We start from the raw sequence: 16,543 nt of genomic DNA on the forward strand, positions 1-16,543 counted from the left end.
CTGGATCCGTGCAGAAGCAATGGGCGGTATTGGCTTATCCTCTCTGAAAAGTCCCAGCAGGGGCTTATGATCAGTCACGATAGTGAAATGGCAGCCGTACACGTACTGGTGGAAGCGTTTCACCGCAAAAACCACTGCCAGGCCCTCCTTCTCGATCTGCGCGTACTTTTTCTCCACTGCAGTCAATGTGTGGGAGGCGAAAGCTATCGATCGTTCGGCCCCGTTCTCCATCTTGTGGGACAGGACGGCCCCAATACCATACGGGGATGCATCACATGTGATGAGCAAAGGCTTTCCAGGATCATAGTGGGTTAGTAACCCAGATGACGACAATTGTTGCTTTACCCGCCGGAAAGCGGTTTCTTGCGGCTGACCCCAAACCCAGGTGTGATTTTTCTTTAGCAGAAGGTGCAAAGGGGCCAGCGTAGTTGCCAGATTGGGGAGGAACTTCCCGTAATAGTTTACGAGACCGAGAAAAGAACGAAGATGCGAAGTGTCAGTCGGGGCGGGGGCATGTTGAATTGCACGCACCTTCTCTGCGACGGAGTGCAGACCTTCACGGTCCACCCGATAACCTAGGTAGACTACTTCCTTTGCCTGAAATACGCACTTTGTGCGACGTAAACGGACTCCAGCCTCCGAAAGGCGTCTAAGGACAGCCTCCAAATTTTCCAAATGTTCCTGCTCCGTCGTCCCTGTAATCAAAACGTCACCTAGGTAGACAGCCACACGTGGTAAACCTCTCAAAATGCCCTCCATAACACGTTGAAAAATTGCGCAGGCAGAGGATACTCCAAAGGGCAACCGTGTATATTCATACAGGCCCCGGTGTGTATTAATCGTTACATATGGTCGGGAGGCAGGGTCCAGCTCCAACTGCAGGTAGGCCTGACTCATATCTAATTTTGTGAACGAGAGTCCACCTGCAAGTTTCGCGTAGAGATCCTCCATGCGAGGCATTGGATATCGGTCGAGTCGGGAAACCGTATTCACTGTAAGTTTATAGTCGCCACACAAGCGAACTGTGGCATCTGGCTTCATTACAGGTACAATTGGTGCTGCCCAGTCAGCAAAACGGACGGGCCTGATAATACCCAAACTCTCCAAACGAGTGAGCTCCCCTTCTACCTTCTCGAGCAAGGCGTAAGGCACTGGGCGCGCTCGGAAATAGCGCGGCGTGGCTCCTGGTTCAACTTGGATACGGGCTACGGCCCCTTTTATTTCCCCAAACCAGGCTGGAATACATCTGGGTATCGTCATAGCACCTCAGTCAACCCTTCAGAAACTGTTTCGAGGATGTGCTGCCATTGCAACCGCAAATGGCGCAACCAGTCCCGACCCAACAGGCTGGGCCCATGGCCGCGCACGATAAGTGAGAAACGCCCCTCCTGGCGTCCATAGACAACAGGGGTCATTGTAGTTCCTGCAATGTCCAGTGGTTCCCCTGTGTAGGTGGCCAACCTGGCCTGTGAGTCGGTTAATGTAAGGATCTGTATACCCTGCTTGATGCGGTCGAATGTCCTCTGGGCGATCACGGAGACCGCTGCACCAGTATCCAACTCCATCTCAAGCGGGTGGCCATTGACCCATACTGTCACCTTAATGGGGGCCACACGGGGAGCTGCCACACAATGCAGCTGCAGGCAGTCGTCCTCCATCTCCACGTCCTCAGGAATAGTCGCCGCAGGTTCATCCACATGGAAGGTACGGCCTCTGGGCTGGTCCCAGTTACGGCCCCTGGGCTGGTCCCAATTTCGGTCGGAACGACGGCGCCTCTGGCGCCCCCAGGACCGCCGTCCGCGACGGGGTCGGTGCCTACAAGTCTGACATGGACATGGCTCCTCATCCATTGGCTCTGGAGAAGGCTCCCTTCGGGGAGGAATGTCCGACGGCCACTGGCGTCGGTCCAGATGTTGCCTCACCCAAGGTACCGCAGGAGTGGGGGGGGACATTTTCGGACGGAAGGGGTTGCGCCCCAAGGCATGCACTTCCATTCCCTGTAGCTCCTGTACTCCTTGCTCTGCGCTCTCTCGGGACAATACTATTTGAATGGCCTGTTGAAAAGTCAATGTTGGCTCCGCTAACAACTTTCTCTGGGTGGCCGCATTGTTAATACCACAAACCAAACGGTCGCGTAACATTTATGACAAGGTCTCACCATAGTCACAGTACTCCGCAATCCTGCGTAGCCTGGATAGAAAATCGGCAAGGGATTCTCCAGGGGTCCTCTCAGCGGTATTCAACCGGTAACGCTGGACTATCGTGGACGGGGTTGGGTTACAATGTTGACCCACTATATTCACAAGTTCATCAAAAGTTTTGGTGTCCGGCGCAGCTGGGTACGTAAGGATCCTAATCACCCCAAACGTATGCGGGCCGCAGGCGGTGAGCAATATGACCACCTGGCGCTCATTTTCGGTGATATTGTTTGCCCGGAAATAGTAACACATCTGTTGTGCGTACTGGTTCCAGCTTTCCAGCGCTGAATCAAAAACATCCAAACGTCCGTACAGAGGCATGGTATAATAGAAAACAACTTCCAACCTGTATCCAACAAAAATCCAGGGAGGTGGCTTCAGCAGTGTAGATGGCTATTCACTTTAACCTTCGTCGCCAGTTTTGTAAGGGCCATGAAGAATCCAGCACGAGTTTTAAGGATACAAAGTAATAACATTTATTTACTATAACATATATACATAACAGTAGCAGTAACTTCCCTTGCTACATACTCCTTCCTGCTGGTTCCTGAACTGGCCAGCTTTATTTATACTAGGAGTTTACTAGTGGTTTCTCCGCCCCCCTCATTGGGGAAGCTCATACTCCCACAGGATTGTGGGATAGTCATTAGTCCTCAGCCAATGGTAAGTAGGCAGGTTATAACAGGTAACATCTTGGGGGTTACCATTGACCAGAAACTGATCTGGACTAGCCACAAACTAGTCTGCATCTGGGTGGGACCGAAACCAATGTTCTCGGGGGTGTGTTTGCTAGTGCAGTTGGGGAGGGTTTAAACTAATGTGGCAGGGGGATGGGAACCGATGTAGGAAGTCAGTGGGGACAGAAACAAAAGGCAGGAAGGGAGAGTGTGTAAAGCATGACCAGAGAAAGCAGGGCAGAGAGCAAGGAAAGTCTACATTAAACTGCATTTATTTCAATGCAAGGGGCCTGACGGGCAAAGCGGATGAACTCAGGGCATGGACGGGCACATGGGACTGGGATATTATAGCTATGACTGAAACATGGCTAAGGGAGGGGCAGGACTGGCAGCTCAATGTCCGGGGTACAGATGTTATAGAAAGGATAGAACAGGAGGTAAGAGAGGAGGGGGAGTGGCGTTTTTGATTCGGGAGAACATCATGGCAGTACTTAGAGGGGATATATCCGAGGGTTCGCCCACTGAGTCTATATGGGTGGAACTGAAAAATAAGAAGGGAGAGATCACCTTGGTAGGACTGTACTACAGGCCCCCAAATAGTCAGCGGGAAATTGAGGAGCAAATATGTCAGGAGATTATAGATAGCTGCAAGAATAATAGGGTGGTAGTAGTAGGGGACTTTAACTTTCCCAACATTGACTGGGACAGCCATAGCATTAGGGGCTTGGATGGAGGGAAATTTGTTGAGTGTATTCAGGAGGAATTTCTCATTCAGTATGTGGATGGGCCGACTAGAGAGGGGGCAAAACTTGACCTTGTCTTGGGAAATAAGGAAGGGCAAGTGACAGAAGTGCTAGTGAGGGATCACTTTGGGACAAGTGACCATAACTCCATTAGTTTTAAGATAGCTATGGAGAATGATAGGTCTGGCCCAAGAGTTAAAATTCTTAATTGGGGCAAGGCCAATTTTGATGGTATCAGACAGGAACTTTCAGAGGTAGATTGGGGGAGACTGTTGGCAGGCAAAGGGACGGCTGGTAAATGGGAGGCTTTTAAAATGTGTTAACCAGGGTGCAGGGTAAGCACATTCCCTTTAGAGTGAAGGGCAAGGCTGGTCGAAGTAGGGAACCCTGGATGACTCGAGATATTGAGACTCTGGTCAAAAAGAAGAAGGAGGCATATGACGTACATAAGCAACTGGGATCAAGTGGATCCCTTGAAGAGTATAGAGATTGTCGAAATAGAGTTAAGAGGGAAATCAGGAGGGCAAAAAGGGGACATGAAATTGCTTTGGCAAATAATGCAAGGGAGAATCCAAAGAGATTCTACAGAAACATAAAGGGGAAAAGAGTAACTAGGGACAGAGTAGGGCCTCTTAAGGATCAACAAGGACATCTATGTGCAGAGCCACAAGAGTTAGGTGAGATCCTGAATGAATATTTCTCATCGGTATTCACGGTGGAGAAAGGCATGGATGTTAGGAAACTAAGGGAAATAAATAGTGATGTCTTGAGAAGTGTGCATATTACAGAGGAGGAGGTGCTGGAAGTCTTAAAGCGCATCAAGGTAGATAAATCCCCGGGACCTGATGAAATGTATCCCAGGATGTTGTGGGAGGCTAGGGAGGAAATTGCGGGTCCCCTAACAGAGATATTTGAATCATGGGCAGCCAGAGGTGAGTTGTCTGAAGATTGGAGAGTGGCGAATGTTGTGCCCTTGTTTAAGAAGGGCAGCAGGGAAAAGCCTGGGAACTACAGACCGGTGAGCCTAACGTCTGTAGTAGGTAAGTTGCTAGAAGGTATTCTGAGAGACAGGATCTACAAGCACTTAGAGAGGCAAGGACTGATTCGGGGCAGTCAGCATGGCTTTGTGCGTGGAAAATCATGTTTTACAAATTTGATTGATTTTTTTGAGGGGGTGACCAAGAAGGTAGATGAGGGCAGTGCAGTAGACGTTGTCTACATGGACTTTAGCAAAGCCTTCGACAAGGTACCGCATGGTAGGTTGTTGCAGAAGGTTAAAGCTCACGGGATCCAGGGTGAGGTTGCCAATTGGATTCAAAATTGGCTGGACGACAGAAGACAGAGGGTGGTTGTAGAGGGTTGTTTTTCAAACTGGAGGCCTGTGACCAGTGGTGTGCCTCAGGGATCGGTGCTGGGTCCACTGTTATTTGTGATTTATATTAATGATTTGGATGAGAATTTAGGAGGCATGGTTAGTCAGTTTGCAGATGACACCAAGATTGGTGGCACAGTGGATAGTGAAGAAGGTTATCTAGGATTGCAACGGGATCTTGATCAATTAGGCCAGTGGGCCGACGAATGGCAGATGGAGTTTAATTTAGATAAATGTGAGGTGATGCATTTTGGCAGATCGAATCAGGCCAGGACCTACTCAGTTAATGGTATGGCGTTGGGGAGAGTTATAGAACAAAGAGATCTAGGAGTACAGGTTCATAGCTCCTTGAAGGTGGAGTCGCAGGTGGACAGGGTGGTGAAGAAGGCATTCGGCATGCTTTGTTTCATTGGTCAGAACATTGAATACAGGAGTTGGGACGTATTGTTGAAGTTGTACAAGACATTGGTACGGCCACACTTGGAATACTGTGTGCAGTTCTGGTCACCCTATTATAGAAAGGATATTATTAAACTAGAAAGAGTGCAGAAAAGATTTACTAGGATGTTGCCAGGACTTGATGGTTTGAGTTATAAGGAGAGGCTGGATAGACTGGGACTTTTTTCCCTGGAGCGTAGGATGCTTAGGGGTGATCTTATAGAGGTCTATAAAATAATGAGGGGCATAGATAAGGTAGATAGTCAACATCTTTTCCCAAAGGTAGGGGAGTCTAAAACTAGAGGGCATAGGTTTAAGGTGAGAGGGGAGAGATTCAGAAGGGCCCAGAGGGGCAATTTCTTCACTCAGAGGGTAGTGAGTGTCTGGAATGGGCTGCCAGAGGTAGTAGTAGAGGCGGGTACAATTGTGTCTTTTAAAAAGCATTTAGATAGTTACATGGGTAAGGTGGGTATAGAGGGTTATGGGCCAAGTGCGGGCAACTGGGACTAGCTTAATGGTAAAAACTGGGCGGCATGGACTGGTTGGGCCGAAGGGCCTGTTTCCATGCTGTAAACTTCTATGATTCTATGAAACATACTATGGTTACAAGAGCAAGTCAGAGTTGAGGATTTCTGCAGCAAGTAATTCACATCCTGACTCCCTGAAGCTTGTCCACCAACTCCAAGGCCCACATCTGGAGTGTCATGGAATACTCTCCACTTGTCTGGATGAATGCAGTTCCAACAACACTCAAGAAGCTCGACACCATCTAGGACAAAGCAGCCCACTTGATTGTTACCCCTTCCACAATCATTCAAACCCTCCAACAGTGATGCACAGTGGCAGCCTTGTGTACCAGGTACAAGATGCAGTGCAGGAACTCACCAAGGCTCCTTCGACAACACCTTCCAAGCCTACGACCCTGACCATCTAGAACAACAAGGGCAGCAGACACATGGACATACTACAATCTGCAAGTTCCCCTCCAACTCACTGACCATCCTGACTTGGAAGTATATCAGCCTTTCTTTCACTGTCACTGGATCAAAATCATGGAACTCCCTCCCTAACAGCTCTGTGGGTGCACCTACACCGCAGAGACTGCAGCGGTCCAAGAAGGCAGCTCACCACCACCTTCGCAAGGACAATTAAGAAGAGACAATAAATGTTGGTCTAGTTCCGGGGAAATACCTGAAAATAATTAACTGACAAGTAACAAAAACTGTGGGTCAATGAAGTATTGAGCAGATCTTTAAAGGGGCATTAACCCTCTATGAAGTTAAAGTTCTTTTTTGTATTGATAATATGACAATATTTACAAAACTAAAATGAATTATGTGAGAAGGCTTTTTAGGCGCGATTCTCAGGAAAGTGTGGTAGCGAGCGGGAATTGCCGCGAGCTTTCCGGTGCTCGAACCAGTGAGGCCAGCATCGCAATATAACATTTATTGGTCCACTTAGCAAGGCCCGCCACAAATGAAGGCTCGCCAGCCGATTCGCCGGCACCGCGCTCACCAGCCCCCTGCTAACAAGGTCGAGCAGCACTTAAACAGCACCTGCACAGCCAACCCCACTCAGCTTGCACCCATGGCACCGAGTTGACCGGCCCAAGGTTTGGAGACACACACCTGGAGAGGCTCCGAGATGCGGTCAAGGACAGGAGGGATGTCCTGATCCCTCGAGGATCACAGAGGGTGAGCCACAGTACAGTCAGTGCCGCCTAGGATGAGGTGGCAGCGGCTATCAGCTCGGACAGCGTGACCAGGAGAACAGGCTTCCAGTGCCGCAAAAAGGCCAAAGTCCTACACCGGGCTGCATGCGTATGTTTACACGTCACCCCCAAAGAAAATCTTTCCCACCCCCACTCCAACAGCCCCATTCAACCTCCCTCAGTCCCTCCCAACCCTCCCTTCAACCCAACCCTCCCTTCAACCCCCCTCTATTCAACCCCCTCCTTTTACCCCCCTTCACGCCAACCTCCCTTCATCCCCCAACCTTTCCTTTGCTACCCCACCATCACCACGGTGAACCACACATGCGGTTAACAATGCCCTCTCTGTGTCTCCACAGGTGTTAGACCTATGAATCCTCGCCACCTTCAAGGAACGAGTCCTGAGGTGATGTGGGTGGCCGAGGACAGAACAGGCACCAACGTGGAGGTTGCCGCACACCGCTGTGGTAAGGATCCACCAGGCCCCACCCGGAGGACCTGTCAAACGTGAGTTGTTATTGCCATACAGACTGACTGACCCATCCCTCCGACTGACCACATGTCCATTCTTCCATAGGACCTCCAGCTGACAGCGCCGGCTCTTCTGAGCTGGTCCCCCCCTTCCTCCCAGGAAACTCCTCAGAAGAGAGCTCCAAGGATGCAACTATCAATGCATATTAGCTGTCAACCCTACCCGCCACCAGCACAGAGACACACACCTCAGTGGGCAACGTTAGTCGTCAGGCTTCTGGAGCACATTCTGCTGAGCACCTCACAGTTTCTGATGCAGGTGCTCAGGTGGAGGCAGTAAAGCCCAGGTGAAACAGGAGTTGGAGGTCTGCTGGATCCCAGGTCCCAGCTTGGTCCCAGTCAGATGCTGAGCCTTTGGAACAAGTTTACCCGGAGCTGATGCAGACCTTAGGTTCAGCTGGGACATTCAGGGGGAGGTGTCAGCGACACTCCAGCAGGTCCATGGCCGATTGGAGGAGTCTCAGAGGCTATGGGCGCAGAAGATGTCGCCGGCAATGTGTGGCAACGAGGCCAACATTACAAGGGTGGTGACTACAGTGGAGAGCCTGGTGCATGACATCAGTAGCATTAGTGAAGGTGTCCAAGGCATGTCTCAGGTGGCGACGGCCATGGCTGAGGGCCTCGGTAGACTGTCCGACTCACTGGGGAAGTGACCCAATACTAGGCAGACCAGATGGGAATGGCCGAGATGCTGCAGAGCATGTGCCAATCACTGAAGATCTTCACCAAGGGTGTCGACACCATGGTGCAGACACTGGGGTCGCCAGGGCTGGCAGAGCCGGGTGACACAGCGGCACCCGGGGCTCAATTCAGCTGCCCCTCCAACCCGAGGTGAATTCCAGGGCCCTAGAGGCACCAACCTGGAGAAGAGGGCGCTGGGTGACAATCCGGACCCATCCTATGGACTGCTGACGATAGCCACCAGCTCCCCCATGTTACACCCCTCTGAGGAAGCCACTTCTCACAGTCAGCATCGGAACAGGGTGGCACGGCTGTGCATGTGCCTCCGACAAGTGTGCCGGGGCCTTCCGGCCCCAAATCCCGCAGGGGATGGTGGACATCAAAGGCCACAGGACTTGGTGAGCAGCTGGCTGCCTCCTCCTCTAATGTGCATCCTAGGGATACAACCAGACGTAGCAGTAGAGCAAGGAAGGCTAAGCATGTTGAGGATCACTGGGAGCGTATTGGAGGAGTAGGGTTGGTAGGGTGTAAGGATGGGAGTGTTTGCGGGGGGGAGGGAGGGAGGAGGCGGGGGGGAGGGAGGGAGGAGTTGGGGTTGAGGAAAGGAAGGTGGAGATAGTAGGACGGAACTATCGGGAGAATGGGGTAGTGATTTACACTTGTACAAGACACATTAAAATACCCTCACCACAACCAGTATGAAGCCTCTGTACCTTTGTTCCACAATATGGGCCAACCACCAATCCCATGCCCCACCCTCCCCCCCCCAGACATGGGATCCTGCCCCCCCCCAACCCGACACGCCCTGCCCACTCACACCCGCCCGCAGATGGGGGGGCTGCCCACTGGACCGCACACACTGCACCCCAGGCACCCCAACAAAACATCGCCAAACCCCAGCATTGTCCCGGAGCTGGGACCCGTCCCTTGGTTCTGAGGTCTGCTGCTGCACCTGTGGTGATGCCTCCTGCAGTATTCAAGCACAGTATCCATGCATCAAGATGTGAATGGGATGCCAGGCAATGAGCCCCACGTGCTACTTGGCACGTCCGCCCACGGTGATCCACTTGGGATGGGTAAAGTACTCACTTAATCACTATTGCCAATTCCCTATGAGCAATAGCCTTCAGCCACATGGCCAAAGGCCTCCACGGTCAGTGGGAGTTATGGATGGTCAGCGAGGGCAGACAGGCAGGACTAGGGTTGCCCCAAGAAGGGGAGCATGTGATCCAGGGTTTGGCAAGGAGGACCCGCGCATGGTTGCCCCCCCCCCAGACCAGCCCCGATACCCCCAGCCCCCTATGGTGGTCCATCACAACCAGGGCTACACCCCTCCACCCCAGGTTGCCCACCATCCCCCTCCGAGCACAGGGACAGCAAGCCCAGTGCCCCCCTGGGCTCATTGCCTGTGAGCGAAAATGGCCACTCACCACCTCGGTTTCCTGCAGCAGCCCTTCCGCCAGGTTCATGTTTAGTTTCTCGCCATGGTACGTCGGGATCCAGATTCTGCCGATAGGAGCGGGCCGGTTGGTTGCATCACAAATGGTTTGGCAACCGTGGTTTTCATTTTTGGCCTCTCCCCCTGTTCACCGGCATGATCACGCTCGAGTGTAACGAGGCCACTGAATTGTGCCCATTGTGTTGATGATTTGGATGGGGGCATATAGTGTTGACTCCGGCGTAAATACCAGAGTGGTGTACGCCGGCGTCAACGGGCCTCCTGGCCCAGCAATTCACCGGTCTTCAGGGGGCTAGCACAGCGCCGGAGTGCTGCGCGCTGCTTCAGCGCCGAAAGGCGGCCCTGCATGGCCGGCGCGGGTCCGCGCATGCACGCGACTGCCGTCCCCCGCGTCGGCGCATGCACGTGGTTGCCGTCTCCGAGCCGGCGCATGCGTGTGGTTGCCGCCTCCGCGCCAATGCCGAGCAACATGTCTGGGACCTTACAGCGGGCAGCGCGGAAGGAGGTAGGCCCCCTGCAGATCGAGGCCACACGCCGATCGGAAGCCCCCGATCGCGGGCCTGGACCTTGTGGAGGCCCCCCCCTGCTGTCAGATCCCCCACCCTCCCATCAGGACATCCACCGCAGTCGCGGGTCCAACCTCCAGACGGGTGGTACCAGGTTGGAACCATGCCGGCGGTACTCAGCGGAACTCGGCAGGAGTTCGGCCGGTCGCCCCCGGAAAATTGCCTCGGGGGCCTAATTCAGCGACCTTCGACTGGCGCTGCGGCAACCGCACAGGCGCGGTTGGCACCAATCTTCCGGTGGCCGGAGAATCGTGGCAGGCGCGGCGTGGCGGGAATTTCCCATGCACCCTACCGATTCTCCGACCCGGCGCTGGCTCGGAGAATCCCACCCATGGGCGGGATTCTCCCCTACCCAGCGGGGCGGGGGGTCCCGGCGTGATGGAATGGCGGGAACCACTCCGACGTCGGGCTGCCCCAAAGGTGCGGAAGTCTCCGCGCCTTTAGGGGCCAAGCCCTCACCTTGAGGGGCTCGGCCTGCGCCGGAGTGGTTTCCGTTCCACCGGCTGGCGTGGAAGGCCTTTGGCGCCACACCATTCGGGGCCGAAAGGACTTTGCCGGGCTGCGTAAGTCCACGCATACGCGGGAGCGTCAGCGGCTGCTGACATCATCCCCACGCATGCGCAGGGGAGGGGATCTCTTCTGCCTCCGCCATGGGCCAGGCCACTGTGGGGGCACCCCCCGGGGTCAGATTGCCCCGCGCCCCACCCCAGGACCCCGGAGCCCGCCCGCGCCGCCTGCTCCCGCCGGTAAGGTAGGTGGTTTAACCCACGCCGGTGGGAGAGGGTTGACAGCAGCGGGACTTCAGCCCATCGTGGGCCGGAGAAACGCCGGGGGTGAGCCCGCTGACCGGCGCGGAGTGATTCCCGCCTCCGCCAAATCTCTGGTGGCGGAGAATTCGGGACACGGTCCAGGATTTTCCAGTCCTGCCAAAGTCAACGGACCTTTTACTGCTCCCACTCGCAATGATACCCGTAGTTCAGCATGGTCAAATATTAAATAAAAGGTATGACACATCAAATGGAATTCTCATAGTGTATTAATCTGAAAAATGGATCAGGAATTATGAAGAAATTACTGATATTTCCAGTCCTGCCCATTACTGCAGTGTAAAAGACAAGGAGGTGTATTACCTGAGTTGTAGAATGCAAATCAAAGGATACTGTTTGACCCATCTGAAGTACACTATGCAATGCTGGTAACCATAACAACTGAAATGTTATTTATCACTCTTGAGAGGGATGTGTGTTATGCAACAAAGATATTTCCAGGGTTTGGGAACTACATTTGTGAAGGAACATTCTGGAATTTGGACATGCTAATGAAGGACTGAAATCCATAGCTTGCATTTATACAGCACTAATCATGTTGTTTCTTTTTTTTACAAGCAATTAATTATTTTTTTATTTACAACTGTGTAATGTTGTTATGCATATAAGGTTCACAGACAGTAAATCAGCAAAGGTTAGATAATCTGATTTTGGCAGTGTTGAGATGAGGAATATTGACCAGGATGCCAGGAGATTTCACTGCTCTATTTGGAATTGCATCAGATGATATTTTCCTGATGTTATGATACCCTGGGCTAATGCGTGGTCAATTCCAGCCCCACTTGACCCAGAGTCACAACACAAGTGAAATTAGATGTCATTTTAAAATATCTGAGGGCCTTGACTGAGCCCAATAAACTACAGTCACCAGGTTTGTAACTTTAACACAAGTAGCCTTTTATTATGTACAGAATTATAATTAAACTGACAGAAAATGAAACTGACTATCTTATATTCTTTTCCCCAAAAAACACTTTCTAACCACCCAACATCACACCTCATAAGGGCACCTCTAGCCCCAATCCCCAGCACAGACAAGATGCCACCTGAGAAACTTGGCACTGCCAGTCTGGCATAGTCAGGTGATGACCTGGTCTATACTAATTGCTCTTCTGTCTCCATCTAACTGTTTGGGAGGTTTATCATTTACCCTTAGAATGCGACTGCCATTATTATTGTTTTTCCGTTCAATCCAACTGGCCTAATTTTATGATCTCTCTAGCATATAAATCCAAATACCTCTCTGTATAGTATGTCACATGATCATGTGGTGACATCATCAGAGGCACTTGGTAGATTTTCCCCCTCTTCCATTTTAGACTGGGAGCAAGCAACACCTCTGCAATAAACTCTGACAGCTGGTTTAAGTAACCTCCGGTGTGGAAACCTGGTCATCCTTTGTTTAATTTATGAGTAAATGAAAACCCCCGAAAACATAACAGTATTAAAAACAAAGCTGGCGATGAGGATTTTTTTCGGTTAAAAAAAAGCAGCCAGACATGGACAAAGATAGATTTTCAGGAGACCACTCCTCCATGTGCAGTAAGAATGGCCATCGGGAATGGGATTTTTTTCCCATGCTAAGGGTGGATGTAAATTCTGGAAGTGATAGAGAGCGCTCAGGACTGTTTTCTACACAACTGCGACCTGGGAGCACTTGGAGATTGGGAGGCAGGAAAAGAGAACTTTTTTTTCAGCCAGAGCATGGGCTGTTGTGCCAGTCTATTTGCACAATCAGTGGGTTCAGAAATGGAAAGAAACCTCCCAGAAAACAGAAAGCCAGGAAATAAGGGGGTAGGTTGTAAAAAAAAACTATTTGTCGAGCTGAGGAGTTTTTCCAGCTGCACACCTTCGCACATGGCGGTCTGCAGCGTTGGAGCCTTGAACTCGGACAGAGAGAGTCCTGCTTTTGGGAAAAGCAACTGCTCAAGAAGGAAAAATAACATGATAGTAACCAAGATTTAGTAGAATTATAGTTGAAATCTGTTTTTTAAACAGATTGATGTTTGCAAAGAAAATTTCCTAAAGCCACAGTTCAACCAAGAAAATAATTAATTTAAAGAAACAACAAAAGAAATAATACAAAATTAAATTGGAAGTAAAAGAAATAATACAAAATTAAATTGGAAGTAAAAGAAATAATGCAAAATTAAATTGGAAGTAAAAGAAATAATACAAAATTAAATTGGAAGTAAAAGAAATAATACAAAATTAAATTGGAAGTAAAAGAAATAATACAAAATTAAATTTGAAGTGAAAGAAATTGGAGGGGAGGAATAGTTAAAGGAAGTCTATAACTTAAGAACATGTCACTGCGATGTCGGGAAAAAAATAGTGGTTAGGTACCATTTGGTAAGAATGCGGAACCACAGAGTTCCTATGAAGAGAGATTCCAGAACGACCTTGCTGCGACCAGGATACCAGATTGAATTAAAGTAGCAACTTTCTTGAGTGCAAGAAGATGGAAAACATTCACCCTATAACAAAGTATTGTCTATCCTGCGAGGAATTAACAAAGAACCTTGAAGAACATTTCTCACCCAAACCATTAATCACAGCAGAGAGATTCAGATTTCATTGATGTAGTCAAGAAGAGGATGAAAATATTCCACAATTTGTAGCAGTACTACAGAAACTAGAAAAGAATTGCGAGTTTGGATTGACCCTTGAAGATACGCTATGAGAGAGACTTCTATGTGTGCGGATTGAGAAATGAAACAATCCAGAGATGATTGCTGACAGAAAGCTCTCTGACACGCAAACATTCTGTTCAAATTGCAGTGTCTATGGAATTGGCAGCAAAAGATGCTTACCAAATTGGAGCTGGTGCCAACGTAAACAAAATGAGCACTGAGAAAAGAAGGTCTCTCAACACGCAAGTGTGCCATAGGTGTACCCATATGGGGCATTCTACACAGGAATGTTGGTGTTGAGAAAACAAATGTCGTAATGGTGGAAGAAAGGTTACATAACAAAGACATGCTGAGCCAGACAAATCTTCAAACCTCGAAGATGCGTCAATTCACAAAAAGAGTATACAGAATGACTGAAGACAATGAAAATTTCCAGGAAAACACAATGAACAAGGAACTAAAACTCAGTGTGTTATTGATGCAAGGCGATACAAAGAGATTTTGGGTGCATCCAAAACCAGATGGGAGCAAAATTAAAATGGAATTAGGGAGCCTCTGTATCTCTTATCTCTGAAAAAAAATTATATCAACAATAGCCCAAGAACGTACTATTAAAACCATCTGATATAATTTTGAGAATTTACATGGAAGAGGTGGTTCCAGTGAAGTTGAAGTTGGGCAGCACGGTAGCATGGTGGTTAGCACAGTTGCTTCACAGCTCCAGGATTCCAGGTTCGATTCCCGGCTTGGGTCACTGTCTGTGCGGAGTCTGCACGTTCTCCCCATGTGTGCGTGGGTTTCCTCCGGGTCCTCCGGTTTCCTCCCACAGTCCAAAGACATGTAGGTTATGTGGATTGGCCATGCTAAATTGCCCTTAGTGTCCATAAAGGTTAAGTGGGGTTACTGGGTTACGGGGATAGGGTGGAGGTGTGGGCTTGGGTGGGGTGCTCTTTCCAAGGGCCGATGCAGACTCAATGAGCCGAATGGCCTCCTTCAGCACTTTAAATTCTGTGATTCTATGATTCTATGAAGTAAATGGTCAATATGGAAAATTCCATTATATACATCTAGTAAAAGGAAATTATCATTCACTTTTCGGAAGAGCATGGTTGAACAAAATCAAACTAAATTGGCAAGCTGTGAATCAATTGGTTGATGGAAATAACACATGACAGAAACTGTTCAAAAAGTACAAGAAGATATTTAAAAACACTTTCGGGGAAATGACCAGAATCGCGGCACAGCTCAAGATAAAACCTGATAGCACCCCTAAATGCTTAAAGGCAAGAAGTGTACCATATGCTGTCAAACAAAAAGTCGAAATGGAACTTGTCAAATCGATCAAAGATGGAGTGATCGAGATTGTGACAATGAGCAAGTGGGCAACCTCAATTGTTTCAGATACCAAGCCAAATGGTTCAGTAAAATGCTGTTTTGGCTTTAAAATGACGATAAACCCACTTTTGTGTGCTGACCAGTATCCCTTACCATTCATAGAGACCTATTTGCTGGATTGTTGAGTGGACAAAGGTTCAGCAAGATAGACTTGTCCCAAGTGTACCTCCAGATGAAGGTAGCAACTGAGTCACATCCTCTTCAAACTGTTGCAACACACCAAGGACTGTTCAAGTACAAGCACCTAATGTTCGGAATAATGTCTGCACCAGCCCGAATCCAAAGGTTCATGGACAATATCCTTTGATGCCTCAACAGTGTTCAATGTTATTTGGACGACATTTTAATTACCGGCAGGACTGAACAGGAGCACCTAAGAACTTAGAGGACACACTTCTTTCTGTATTCTCTGTCCCCCCTGATAAGACTGGGAACATTGCTCGAGCAGAGAGTCCAACGGCGGGGCAAAATCCATCTCAAGTCTCCATGCAGGCCCAGCCGACCATAGAGGATTTCCCGACAGCCCAGTCGGGGTTCCCGCCCAGCCTGGCAATATAATGTAAAGAGCTCATTAGAGCTATTTTGCATGACATTGATAGGCAGGAAGCACCATTCACCAGCCAGGTGGGATGCTCTGGTCTGCCTGAGATGAGAGTCGGCTGACGTTAATTGGTCCAAGCATTGAGGAACGTGGACCTGGTGACGTGGAGTCCGAAAGGTGGCAAGGTGGTAAGTACCCTCCCAACAATTGATGCTAGGATGCCAAGGGGTATCCTTCCGGAGAGGTAGGTGTCAGGGGGGCTTGTACTGGACTGGTGGGTCTCAGGTCAGGGGTCTTCCTTGGAATGGGGCTCCGTTGGCTGCTCTCCCCATCAGAAGCCATTAAACCCATTAAACAGTTAGTCAGTATGTAAAACTTCAAGTTTTCCCATGATAAAGTGCAAATGTTTTCATCTGTACTCCTATTCCATTTAGACAGTCATTTGTTATCTCACAAATGCACATCCCTAATAATAAATTGAAAGTGTTTTTATCTGCACCATAAATACTTTAAACAGTAAGTCAGTATGTAAGAAATAAAGTATTCTTATAATAAAGTGAAAATGATACCATCTATAACGCTAAGCCCTCTAACATATCTGTCAGTATGACAAGTTTAAAGGCCTGTGAGATGATGGAAGTTATGCTTTAAAACCTTTGAAGTGGATTCACACAGTCAAGTTCATTGCCTTTTGAAGTACATAAGGCGGTGTGTATGGCTAGGAGGTTGAATACATTGAACTGGATGTTTTACATTGAAACTCACACTCCA

General features: G+C 49.4%; 1 protein-coding gene across 1 annotated transcript in view; it reads right to left on the bottom strand.

Annotated features, from left to right (window-relative positions):
• Positions 1-16,543, bottom strand: part of LOC140428295 (cadherin-22-like) — a 1,238,550-nt gene that overhangs the window by 605,488 nt on the left and 616,519 nt on the right. The gene's annotated exons all lie outside the window — the stretch shown is intronic.

This window comes from Scyliorhinus torazame, chromosome 8 (assembly GCF_047496885.1).
Source record: "Scyliorhinus torazame isolate Kashiwa2021f chromosome 8, sScyTor2.1, whole genome shotgun sequence".
Lineage (NCBI taxonomy): Eukaryota > Metazoa > Chordata > Chondrichthyes > Carcharhiniformes > Scyliorhinidae > Scyliorhinus > Scyliorhinus torazame.